We start from the raw sequence: 12574 nt of genomic DNA, 5'->3' as shown, positions 1-12574 counted from the left end.
CCCCACCCGGAAATCACGTGGGGCCCACCCGGAAATCACGTGGGCCCCACCCGGAAATCACGTGGGCCCCACCCGGAAATCACGTGGGGCCCACCCGGAAATCACGTGGGCCCCACCCGGAAATCACGTGGGCCCCACCCGGAAATCACGTGGGCCCCACCCGGAAATCACGTGGGGCCCACCCGGAAATCACGTGGGGCCCACCCGGAAATCACGTGGGCCCCACCCGGAAATCACGTGGGCCCCACCCGGAAATCACGTGGGCCCCACCCGGAAATCACGTGGGCCCCACCCGGAAATCACGTGGGCCCCACCCGGAAATCACGTGGGCCCCACCCGGAAATCACGTGGGCCCCACGGGGAAATCTCGTGGGCCCCACCCGGAAATCACGTGGGCCCCACCCGGAAATCACGTGGGCCCCACCCGGAAATCACGTGGGCCCCACGGGGAAATCACGTGGGGCCCACCCGGAAATCACGTGGGCCCCACCCGGAAATCACGTGGGCCCCACCCGGAAATCACGTGGGCCCCAGCCGGAAATCACGTGGGCCCCAGCCGGAAATCACGTGGGCCCCACGGGGAAATCACGTGGGCCCCACGGGGAAATCACGTGGGCCCCACGGGGAAATCACGTGGGCCCCACCCGGAAATCACGTGGGCCCCACGGGGAAATCACGTGGGCCCCACGGGGAAATCACGTGGGCCCAACGGGGAAATCACGTGGGCCCCACGGGGAAATCACGTGGGCCCCACCCTGAAATCACGTGGGCCCCACCCGGAAATCACGTGGGCCCCACGGGGAAATCACGTGGGCCCCACGGGGAAATCACGTGGGCCCCACCCGGAAATCACGTGGGCCCCACCCGGAAATCACGTGGGCCCCACCCGGAAATCACGTGGGCCCCACGGGGAAATCACGTGGTCACCACCCGGAAATCACGTGGGCCCCAGCCGGAAATCAAGTGGGCCCCACGGGGAAATCACGTGGGCCCCACGGGGAAATCACGTGGGCCCCACCCGGAAATCACGTGGGCCCCACCCGGAAATCACGTGGGCCCCACCCGGAAATCACGTGGGCCCCACCCGGAAATCACGTGGGGCCCACCCGGAAATCACGTGGGCCCCACCCGGAAATCACGTGGGCCCCACCCGGAAATCACGTGGGCCCCACACGGAAATCACGTGGGGCCCACCCGGAAATCACGTGGGGCCCACCCGGAAATCACGTGGGCCCCACCCGGAAATCACGTGGGCCCCACCCGGAAATCACGTGGGCCCCACCCGGAAATCACGTGGGCCCCACGGGGAAATCACGTGGGCCCCACGGGGAAATCACGTGGGCCCCACGCGGAAATCACGTGGGCCCCACCTGGAAATCACGTGGGCCCCACGGGGAAATCACGTGGGCCCCTGCCGCGGCCAGCACAAGCAAGAGTCGCACCTGCTCAGGGAGAGAACGGAGCGTCCCCGCTAAGAAAATAAGAGATAGACAAAAGATGGGGTTGAGAGGATCAGACCAAAATGGCTGATACCTTGCTTTATTGTGCTGCGGTATATATAGGGTAAAGTACGTGACTTAAGGCACTCACAAGGTTGTTTTTTAATCTCAGGATACAATCACCAGACCCTTACCATTGTATACAGAACACAATCAGAATATCTATCTTCTATGAAATATACACAATAAGATAATCTATCTTCTATGAAATGTTGCCGAAACCAAACATCTTGGAGCCTTAAGGGTTATAAAAACTCTTGAGGGTGGCGGGACAGGGAGCTTAGGCACGTGTCCTAGGGCCCGGCATACCTGCCAGGGAGCTCCCAAGACTTAACCCTTCACGGGTCGTCCCCCGCAGCTCCCCTCTCTTTATTTTTTAAAAGCTCCATAAGATGTTGGTGTTGCAACATGTTTTTATGTATTAAAACTCTCATATGTAGAAATTCTTTAACAATGCTACGAATAAGGCAAGGAGCTAAACAAATTATGATAAGCACAACAGTCAGAACCGCGCCCATAGCAATTATACTTCGCCACAGTGAATGAAGGCTAGGAAAGTTAGAAAATAAATTTTGTAAAAAATTATCGACGGTATCAGCTATATTCAAAGTAGCTTTTGGAGAATTTTCGATGTCAAGAATTTCATTGTGCAATTGTAAAAGATCTAAAGAAACATTAGTATTAAACCAAATTCCTTGCAGATGTTTTTTCACCTTATCCCACGGAAAGTCAGAAGTATTGTAAGGCTTTTTTGTAACACAAATCCATTTATAATTAGCATGGCATTGAATTTTCATGCGAAAATTAATGCTCTGAACTTGTTCTCCTAGAACTCTAACTACATCATATAAAGCGGATAATCTATCTTCTATTTTTTTATCTATATCTTCTTGAGTTCCCATTACTTTAGTAACATTATATGACAAGGAATCTACAGTATGAGCAGCTTGAATGGATTGTGCTAAAGATACAGAAGCAGTAACAGCAGTTGCTATAAGGGTGATTAAAGATACTATACCCAGAATAATCAGGCTCAGACCTCTTTTAGGACGGCTAAGAGCCGTATTAATGCGTTGTAACAATTCTAAAGCAGTCTCATCATACCATTCTTCAGTTATTTCAACAGGTAGCATTACAAAAGCAGGTTGTTTTACTATTATAACTTGTTCTCCTTTGGCTACACCTCTAATGCAATTAGTAAGTATGCAATTAGAACAATTTAAATGATAAATATTCAATGACAGTGTTATTTCCATATGGCCTTGTATCAACATGAATGGGTAAGGAACACAAGCTCGGGGGTATAGAAACCCCGTAACTCCTACATTACCATATTTGCTCCCACTAATATTGGGTTGTAAATATAGACTATTGCCATGACCAAAAGCAGCCAAAAGTTTCCATAGTTCTGTCTGATATATAGGAGCAGTGTTTACAGAGAGAATGGGTGGATGCTGTCCTCGATATTCGGGGAAATCAGGTGTTCCTCCAGGTGCCCAGTCCCATAAAAGGGTGGTATTGGCATTGTTGATGTTATACACCGATGCAATTCGTGCTCGACATAAAGTCCAAGGAGTGTCTATTCCTATGCCGATGCTTAAATGTTTGTCACAAAACGGAATGTCGAGGGGTCCGGTTCCGTCACGGTACGATCTCTTTCCGGTTTTTTCATCAATGCCTGAAATAGTCACTCGAGGATAGGATATATCAGCTGACACCTGTATACAATGAGGATGCTGTGATTGATAAGAAAAGCACATAGGGTATTGAGTAGTAAGACCATAAAAGGAGATATTGGCTTGCTGAGGAGAAATGTGAATATCTGATTTTCCTCCTAAAAGACTTGTATCATTAACATATACAGGTACTGTTTCTTTATCCCATCCTAAGGATTGAATCATAGGCGGATCAGGAATGTATGCCCAAAAAGCCGCAGCTGCCCCGTTTTGTATCCGCTGTAACAATAATAATAACATGATCAGTATATTAGTAGGTGTCACTGGAGGTTGTACATGAGCCTCATTCCAAGCATATCGCATCAGCGCCTCAATTTGCCTCTGAGTAGGCAGCTCACTCGTGGGCTCGCTCAGTGTCATGCGTTGCATTTGATGTGTCAGGGAGTTCCTCTGCCGCGCGTACCAGCCTTTCCGGAATCCAGCGCGGCGCTTCGGCATCCTGTGGAAAAACACAAACATGCCCTCGTCCCCATATTAGTACAGGGTCTGGCCCATACCACAGATTGGTAAGTGGATCCTTCCATCGTACAAGTGGTTTTTTGCATGAGGATCGTTCTCCCCAAAAACGCTGGGCTGCTGAATTGCCTTCTGCGTCTAAAGTTAAAAAATTTAAAACATAAAGAGCATGGTTTAAGGCGTTATGCGGTGAGGGGCTATACAGTTCATTCCCCTTTTTTTGTTTTAATAATTGATGTTTAAGGCGTTGATGGGCTCGTTCCACAATACCTTGTCCCTGTGGATTATAAGGAATTCCTGTTTTATGATGAATTTGGAAAGAAAGACAAAAACGTTGAAAAGAACGGCTAGTATAACCAGGTCCATTATCTGTTTTAAGGGTTTGTGGGATTCCTGAAGTAGAAAAGCAAAACAGCAAATGTTGAATACAGTGACGTGTTGATTCTCCAGTGTGAAGGGAAGCCATGAGAAAACTGGAAAAAGTGTCAATAGAGACATGAACATATTTAAGACGCCCAAATTGAGGAATGTGAGTAACATCTGTTTGCCAGAGGTGATTAGGGCGTAAACCTCGAGGGTTGACACCATATTGAGGGAGAACAAAGAATTGAGGACAAGTAGAGCAAGATTTAACAATTTGCCGTGCAGCTTCACGAGAAATTTTAAATTGCAAGCGTAAAGAATGACTATTTTGGTGATGTAAATCATGGGATTTTCGGGCTGCATCAATAGCTGATTGGAAAAACACTTGTTTAGTAAGAACGTCCGCAGTGTGATTGCCTTGTACGAGGGCACCAGGAAGGGTGGAGTGTGCACGAATATGTCCAAAGAAACAGGGGTGTTGGCGGCAATGGAGAACCTGTTGAATTAATGTAAATAAGTTAAGAACTTCAGGAGAGGTGGTGCCGATAATTGGAACAGTTTCAATCATCTGTAAGGCACCGACCACATAGGAGCTGTCTGTAAATAAATTGAAGGAAGTAGGTACAGTTAGCAACGCTTGGTGGACTGCAAATAATTCCACAACTTGAGCAGAAGAAAAACTGGTTTGTGCGTAATAGGTTTGATGGTTAATGATTAAAGCTGCAGTTCCATTAGAAGATCCATCTGTAAATATAAGTGTCGCTTCGGGAATAGGTTGTCGGCGAACTATTTTTGGAAAAATAAAGGCATGAGAGCTAGCAAATTGTAACAATTTATCAGAAGGGTAATGATGAATAATCCGTCCCGGGTAATTTGCAAAAGCTATAGACCAATTATCTGAAAATTGAAAAAGCCAATCTTGTTGTTCTAAAGCATAAGGAACACAAATGAAGGGGGGTTCCATACCAAAATATTGGATGGCCTCGTGACGTCCCTTTGCTACAATTTTTGCAACAAGTTCATAGTAAGGGAGCAGATGTTTAGTTGGAGTAGCAGATAGATATATCCATCGCAAAGGTTTATCTTGATAAAGTACCCCTGTGGGTGCTCGGGGGGTAGGAAGTATATACAAACCCCATGATCGTTGGTAATCACAATAAGTAATCTGTTGTTGTCTAATAGCTTCTTCTATCGATTGTAAAGCAGTTCGTCCTTCTAAAGAAAGTGTTCGGGGTGACGCAGGATCAGAGTCACCTTTAAGGATGTCAAATAATGGCTGCAAGGTATAAGTGGGTAATTTTAAATAAGGACGTATCCAATTAATGTCTCCTAAAAGTTTTTGAAAGTCATTTAGAGTTTTTAAATGGTCAGTCTGTAATTTTACTAATTGGGTATTATAAACGCGAGGATATAAGGAGAAACCCAAATAATTATAAGGAAAATGAGTCTGAATTTTTTCATCAGCAATAACAAGACCATTAAGGCTTAAATGTTGTTTTAGAATCGAAAAAGCTTGATACAATAGATGTTCGTCAGCATGAGCTAGTAATATATCATCCATATAATGAACCAAATATAGCTGAGGAAAACGTTGACGAACCGGAGCTATTGCTGTAGCAACAAATTTTTGGCACAGCGTAGGGCTATTAGTCATTCCTTGCGGGAGAACTCTCCATTGATAGCGTTGCATAGGCTCTTTAAAATTAACAGAGGGTAAACTGAAAGCAAATCTTTTACAATCTTGAGGTGCAAGAGGAATAGTGTAAAAACAATCTTTTAAATCTATAACAATGATATAGGATTTATCAGGTATAGCAGAAGGAGTGGGCAACCCAGGTTGTAGGGCTCCCATATGCATCATTGTTTCATTTACCTTACGAAGATCTTGTAGCAATCTCCATTTCCCAGACTTCTTTTTAATAACAAAAATTGGGGAATTCCAAGCAGAGGTAGAGGGTTCAATATGCCCAAGTCTCAGCTGTTCCTGCACCAGCTGTTGTGCGGCAGAAAGTTTTTCCTGTGTTAGGGGCCACTGATCGACCCATACCGGTTCCTCAGATTTCCAATCAATAGGATCGGCATGTGTCACAGGAGAATCAGAGGTCCCTAGGGAAAACACCCCAAGCCTTTTCGATCTTGATTAGGTTTTAAATCAAGGGGCAAAATGATGCCTTGATGTTGTTTACCTAAACCTTGATTTGGAAGTAAGCCCTGATCTAACATCAAATCTGTCACAGTGGGTGAAGGACTATATAAATAAACACCCATTTTGCTTAATATATCACGCCCCCATAGATTAACTGGAAGATAGGGCAGAATATAAGGTTTAAATTGGCCTGTATGTCCGTCCTTATCCGTCCAAGTAAGAAGGGACGAACTTTGTTCTGGATTGGTAGTTTGGCCAATACCCTGGAGAGTGGAAATAGCCATTTGTTTTGGCCATGTAGTAGGCCAATATTTATCAGAAATAACACTAATATCGGCCCCTGTATCAAGCACTCCGCGGAAAAGCTTACCATTAATGCGTAGCTCAAGTTCTGGTCGTGCCTCGGTAACATTTTGCACCCAAAAGGCGTCAGAGGACCCGAAACCTTTATCTTGACGGTCTCGGTTAATTGTTTTTCCTTGTATGACTAATGGAACTAAAAGAAGTTGAGCTATACGCTGTCCTGCATTGATCACAATAATTTTGTTAGGAGCGGAGGCTAATATTTTTATCTCTCCTGTATAATCAGAGTCAATCACACCAGGATGAATAAGTATTCCTTTTAAAGATGCACTGCTGCGCCCTAAAAGCAGTCCAGCTGTCCCTGGAGGTAAAGGCCCAAACACTCCTGTGGCAAGGGTTTGGACCCCCATCTCGGGAGTTAATACTGTGTAGGAGGTGGCACAGAGGTCCAATCCCGCGCTGCCTCTTGTGGCTCGACAGAGGTCTGCAATGGTCCTTTTGGAACCTGCAGTGTTGCCCCATAACATTGTTTCGGGGCCAGGGGCTGGCCCCTCACCCAGTTTCCCGAAACCGGGGGCAAAGGATTACCTTGAACATCCGTTTTGGAACGGCAGTCCCGCGCCCAATGCTTTCCTTTTTTACAGCGTGGGCACAAATTAGGAGTGTTAACAGGGCTTTGTTGTTTTTGAGGGCACACTGCAGCCCGATGGCCAGGCTGACCACAAACAAAGCAACCCGAATTACCTGACTTTTGAAGTCCTTTCTTGTTCCGGGCTTGCTGCTGGAAAAGTACCTCCTTTATGCTTTTTCCTTGTAATGCTGCTGCCATAGCAATGCCTTGCATGTAGGAGGGTCCAATGTCAGCACAAATGCGAATAAAATCAGACAGATCTCCCTTCTTTCGATAAGGTCTTAAAGCAGCTTGACAAGCAGAGTTAGCGTTTTCAAAAGCCAATTGTTTTGCCAATACCATCCCAGCCTTTTCATCTGACATTATCTTACCTATAGTATCTAAAAGTCGTGCCACGAAGTCCTGGTAAGGCTCATCAGGTCCCTGCCGGACTTTTGAAAGATCCTCTGTCTTAGTACTGGAGCTAGGAAGTTTTTTCCATGCCTGCCGAGCCGCATTTGATATTTGTGCATATGCACCAGGTAAGAAATTAAGTTGAGTATCAGTAGCCTGGTAAGGGCCTTCACCAATCAACATTTCATAGGAGGTCTGTATACCTTGCTGTCGGTTAACATCAGCTATACGAGCACATTGTTCAAAAAATTCAGATTTCCATAATAAATAATCTCCCCCTGAGAGACATGCCCTAGCTGTCTGCTTCCAATCATTTGGAGGTAAAGCTTGAGTACCCAAATTTTCTATCATAGCAATGGTGAATGGAGCGGTAGGACCGTATTGTGAGCAAGCAATCTTTAACTCTTTCAGTTGTTTAAAAGGCAGTGATTCATAATAACGCTGGTTGTTATTTTCAAAGACAGGAAAAGCAAGAGAAAAATCAGAGACAACCTCACCAAGTCGCTGTGCCTGTCTCAATGCCTTTTGCAGCGGAGACATGTTCTCAGACGGTGGAGGGGGCCCTGGAGGGGGATCGAGACCAGCCACAACAGAAGGAGCATAAGCAGGGGGAAGAGGCGGAGCAGAAGGAGATTTGGCATTGTTACTAGGAAGCTTGATTCCTGCGTTCTGTAAAGCAATAGTGAGGTTTTTAAAGCATTCAACCAATTCATCTTTAGATGTTAACGCCCCTTTTTCTTGTGCTAAAAAACCCCAATCTTCTTGATGGTATTTAGCAGCTTCTTCGTCTAATTCTGCCTCATCTGTGGATGAAAGTGAATCATCATTATCCGAAGGACGCAATAAGTTAGAAAACGGAGGGTCGCTTTTAACCCCCTCGGGAACAGCATATCTGGGTTCCGAATCAGGAACATGGAGAGGATCTTCTTCCTGTTTTAATAAATTTCCTAAACGTTTTAATTCATCATTATCAAAGTCCAGGCAGTCACGAATTAGTGTCCAAAAGGATAAGGTTTCGACAGGGATTTTTTCAGGGCCATGTAACGTATAATGAGTCCGAATTTGTTCCCCTACCTTCTTCCATGTCTCTAAATTTACTGTACCTTCTCTGGGGAACCAAGGGCAAACTTCCTCGATGAATGAAAGAAAATTGATTAATTTAGGTTTAGAAACAGTAATTCCCCTATGTTTTAACATTACAGATAACATATGCACAAACAACTGGCGACTATGCGTCTGTCCCATATTTATACTCTCAACTATATACCTTACTACTCCTCCTCAATTTAATTCACTTGTTTACTCATATACTCACTCTTTTCAATTAATAAGAGTAGTGGCGAGGAGAACTGTCGAGCTCGAGCCCCACGTTGGGCGCCACCTGCCGCGGCCAGCACAAGCAAGAGTCGCACCTGCTCAGGGAGAGAACGGAGCGTCCCCGCTAAGAAAATAAGAGATAGACAAAAGATGGGGTTGAGAGGATCAGACCAAAATGGCTGATACCTTGCTTTATTGTGCTGCGGTATATATAGGGTAAAGTACGTGACTTAAGGCACTCACAAGGTTGTTTTTTAATCTCAGGATACAATCACCAGACCCTTACCATTGTATACAGAACACAATCAGAATATCTATCTTCTATGAAATATACACAATAAGATAATCTATCTTCTATGAAATGTTGCCGAAACCAAACATCTTGGAGCCTTAAGGGTTATAAAAACTCTTGAGGGTGGCGGGACAGGGAGCTTAGGCACGTGTCCTAGGGCCCGGCATACCTGCCAGGGAGCTCCCAAGACTTAACCCTTCACGGGTCGTCCCCCGCAGGCCCCACCCGGAAATCACGTGGGCCCCACCCGGAAATCACGTGGGCCCCACCAGGAAATCATGTGGGCCCCACGGGGAAATCACGTGGGCCCCACCCGGAAATCACGTGGGCCCCACCCGGAAATCACGTGGGCCCCACCCGGAAATCACGTGGGGCCAACCCGGAAATCACGTGGGCCCCACCCGGAAATCACATGGGCCCCACCCGGAAATCACGTGGGCCCCACCCGGAAATCACGTGGGCCCCACCCGGAAATCACGTGGGCCCCACGGGGAAATCACGTTGGCCCCACGGGGAAATCACGTGGGCCCCACCCGGAAATCACGTGGGCCCCACCCGGAAATCACGTGGGCCCCACCCGGAAATCACGTGGGCCCCACGGGGAAATCACGTGGGCCCCACCCGGAAATCACGTGGGCCCCACCCGGAAATCACGTGGGCCCCACCCGGAAATCACGTGGGCCCCACCCGGAAATCACGTGGGCCCCACCCGGAAATCACGTGGGCCCCACCCGGAAATCACGTGGGCCCCACCCGGAAATCACGTGGGCCCCACCCGGAAATCACGTGGGCCCCACACGGAAATCACGTGGGCCCCACCCGGAAATCACGTGGGCCCCACCCGGAAATCACGTGGGGCCCACCCGGAAATCACGTGGGCCCCACCCGGAAATCACGTGGGCCCCACCCGGAAATCACGTGGGGCCCACCCGGAAATCACGTGGGCCCCACCCGGAAATCACGTGGGCCCCACCCGGAAATCACGTGGGCCCCACCCGGAAATCACGTGGGGCCCACCCGGAAATCACGTGGGCCCCACCCGGAAATCACGTGGGCCCCACCCGGAAATCACGTGGGCCCCACCCGGAAATCACGTGGGCCCCACCCGGAAATCACGTGGGCCCCACCCGGAAATCACGTGGGCCCCACCCGGAAATCACGTGGGCCCCACCCGGAAATCACGTGGGCCCCACGGGGAAATCACGTGGGGCCCACCCGGAAATCACGTGGGCCCCACCCGGAAATCACGTGGGCCCCACCCGGAAATCACGTGGGCCCCAGCCGGAAATCACGTGGGCCCCAGCCGGAAATCACGTGGGCCCCACGGGGAAATCACGTGGGCCCCACGGGGAAATCACGTGGGCCCCACGGGGAAATCACGTGGGCCCCACCCGGAAATCACGTGGGCCCCACCCGGAAATCACGTGGGCCCCACGGGGAAATCACGTGGGCCCAACGGGGAAATCACGTGGGCCCCACGGGGAAATCACGTGGGCCCCACCCTGAAATCACGTGGGCCCCACCCGGAAATCACGTGGGCCCCACGGGGAAATCACGTGGGCCCTACGGGGAAATCACGTGGGCCCCACCCGGAAATCACGTGGGCCCCACCCGGAAATCACGTGGGCCCCACGGGGAAATCACGTGGGCCCCACGGGGAAATCACGTGGTCCCCACCCGGAAATCACGTGGGCCCCAGCCGGAAATCACGTGGGCCCCACGGGGAAATCACGTGGGCCCCACCCGGAAATCACGTGGGCCCCACCCGGAAATCACGTGGGCCCCACCCGGAAATCACGTGGGCCCCACCCGGAAATCACGTCGGCCCCACAGGGAAATCACGTGGGGCCCACCCGGAAATCACGTGGGCCCCACCCGGAAATCACGTGGGCCCCACACGGAAATCACGTGGGCCCCACACGGAAATCACGTGGGGCCCACCCGGAAATCACGTGGGCCCCACCCGGAAATCACGTGGGCCCCACCCGGAAATCACGTGGGCCCCACCCGGAAATCACGTGGGCCCCACCCGGAAATCACGTGGGCCCCACGGGGAAATCACGTGGGCCCCACGGGGAAATCACGTGGGCCCCACGCGGAAATCACGTGGGCCCCACCTGGAAATCACGTGGGCCCCACCCGGAAATCACGTGGGCCCCACCCGGAAATCACGTGGGACCCAACCGGAAATCACGTGGGCCCCACCCGGAAATCACGTGGGCCCCACCCGGAAATCACGTGGGCCCCACCCGGAAATCACGTGGGCCCCACCCGGAAATCACGTGGGCCCCAGCCGGAAATCACGTGGGCCCCACGGGGAAATCACGTGGGCCCCACGGGGAAATCACGGGGGCCCCACCCGGAAATCACGTGGGCCCCACCCGGAAATCACGTGGGCCCCACCCGGAAATCACGTGGGCCCCACCCGGAAATCACGTGGGCCCCACCCGGAAATCACGTGGGCCCCACCCGGAAATCACGTGGGCCCCACACGGAAATCACGTGGGGCCCAACCGGAAATCACGTGGGCCCCACCCGGAAATCACGTGGGCCCCACCCGGAAATCACGTGGGCCCCACCCGGAAATCACGTGGGCCCCATGGGGAAATCACGTGGGCCCCACGGGGAAATCACGTGGGCCCCACCCGGAAATCACGTGGGGCCCACCCGGAAATCACGTGGGCCCCACGGGGAAATCACGTGGGCCCCACGGGGAAATCACGTGGGCACCACCCGAAATCACGTGGGCCCCAGCCGGAAATCACGTGGGCCCCACCCGGAAATCACGTGGGCCCCACCCGGAAATCACGTGGGCCCCACCCGGAAATCACGTGGGCCCCACACGGAAATCACGTGGGGCCCACCCGGAAATCACGTGGGCCCCACCCGGAAATCACGTGGGCCCCACCCGGAAATCACGTGGGCCCCACTGGGAAATCACGTGGGCCCCACCCGGAAATCACGTGGGCCCCACCCGGAAATCACGTGGGCCCCACGGGGAAATCACGTGGGCCCCACGGGGAAATCACGTGGGCCCCACCCGGAAATCACGTGGGCCCCACCCGGAAATCACGTGGGCCCCACCCGGAAATCACGTGGGCCCCACCCGGAAATCACGTGGGCCCCACGGGTAAATCACGTGGGCCCCACCCGGAAATCACGTGGGCCCCACCCGGAAATCACGTGGGCCCCACCCGGAAATCACGTGGGCCCCACCCGGAAATCACGTGGGCCCCAACCGGAAATCACGTGGGCCCCACCCGGAAATCACGTGGGCCCCACCCGGAAATCACGTGGGCCCCACCCGGAAATCACGTGGGCCCCACCCGGAAATCACGTGGGCCCCACCCGGAAATCACGTGGGCCCCACCCGGAAATCACGTGGGGCCCACCCGGAAATCACGTGGGCCCCACCCGGAAATCACGTGGGCCCCACCC

General features: G+C 51.3%; 1 long non-coding RNA gene across 2 annotated transcripts; it reads right to left on the bottom strand.

Annotated features, from left to right (window-relative positions):
• Positions 1–1498: 1498 nt before the first annotated feature.
• Positions 1499–8969, bottom strand: LOC138442074 (uncharacterized). Of its 2 annotated transcripts, none has more exons than XR_011257534.1 (2): positions 8843–8969; positions 1499–3674 (listed from the first exon to the last, which is right to left on the bottom strand). It is a non-coding gene; the product is annotated as an uncharacterized lncRNA (long non-coding RNA). The 2 variants fall into 2 exon arrangements; XR_011257533.2 differs by lacking the exon at positions 8843–8969 and adding an exon at positions 7506–8124.
• Between the last annotated feature and the right edge of the window lie 3605 nt (positions 8970–12574).

The sequence above is a fragment of the Ovis canadensis genome, chromosome 6 (genome assembly GCF_042477335.2).
Source record: "Ovis canadensis isolate MfBH-ARS-UI-01 breed Bighorn chromosome 6, ARS-UI_OviCan_v2, whole genome shotgun sequence".
Lineage (NCBI taxonomy): Eukaryota > Metazoa > Chordata > Mammalia > Artiodactyla > Bovidae > Ovis > Ovis canadensis.
The sequence above is the reverse complement of the archived record's forward strand: the minus strand, read 5'-3'. Positions and strand labels throughout refer to the sequence as shown.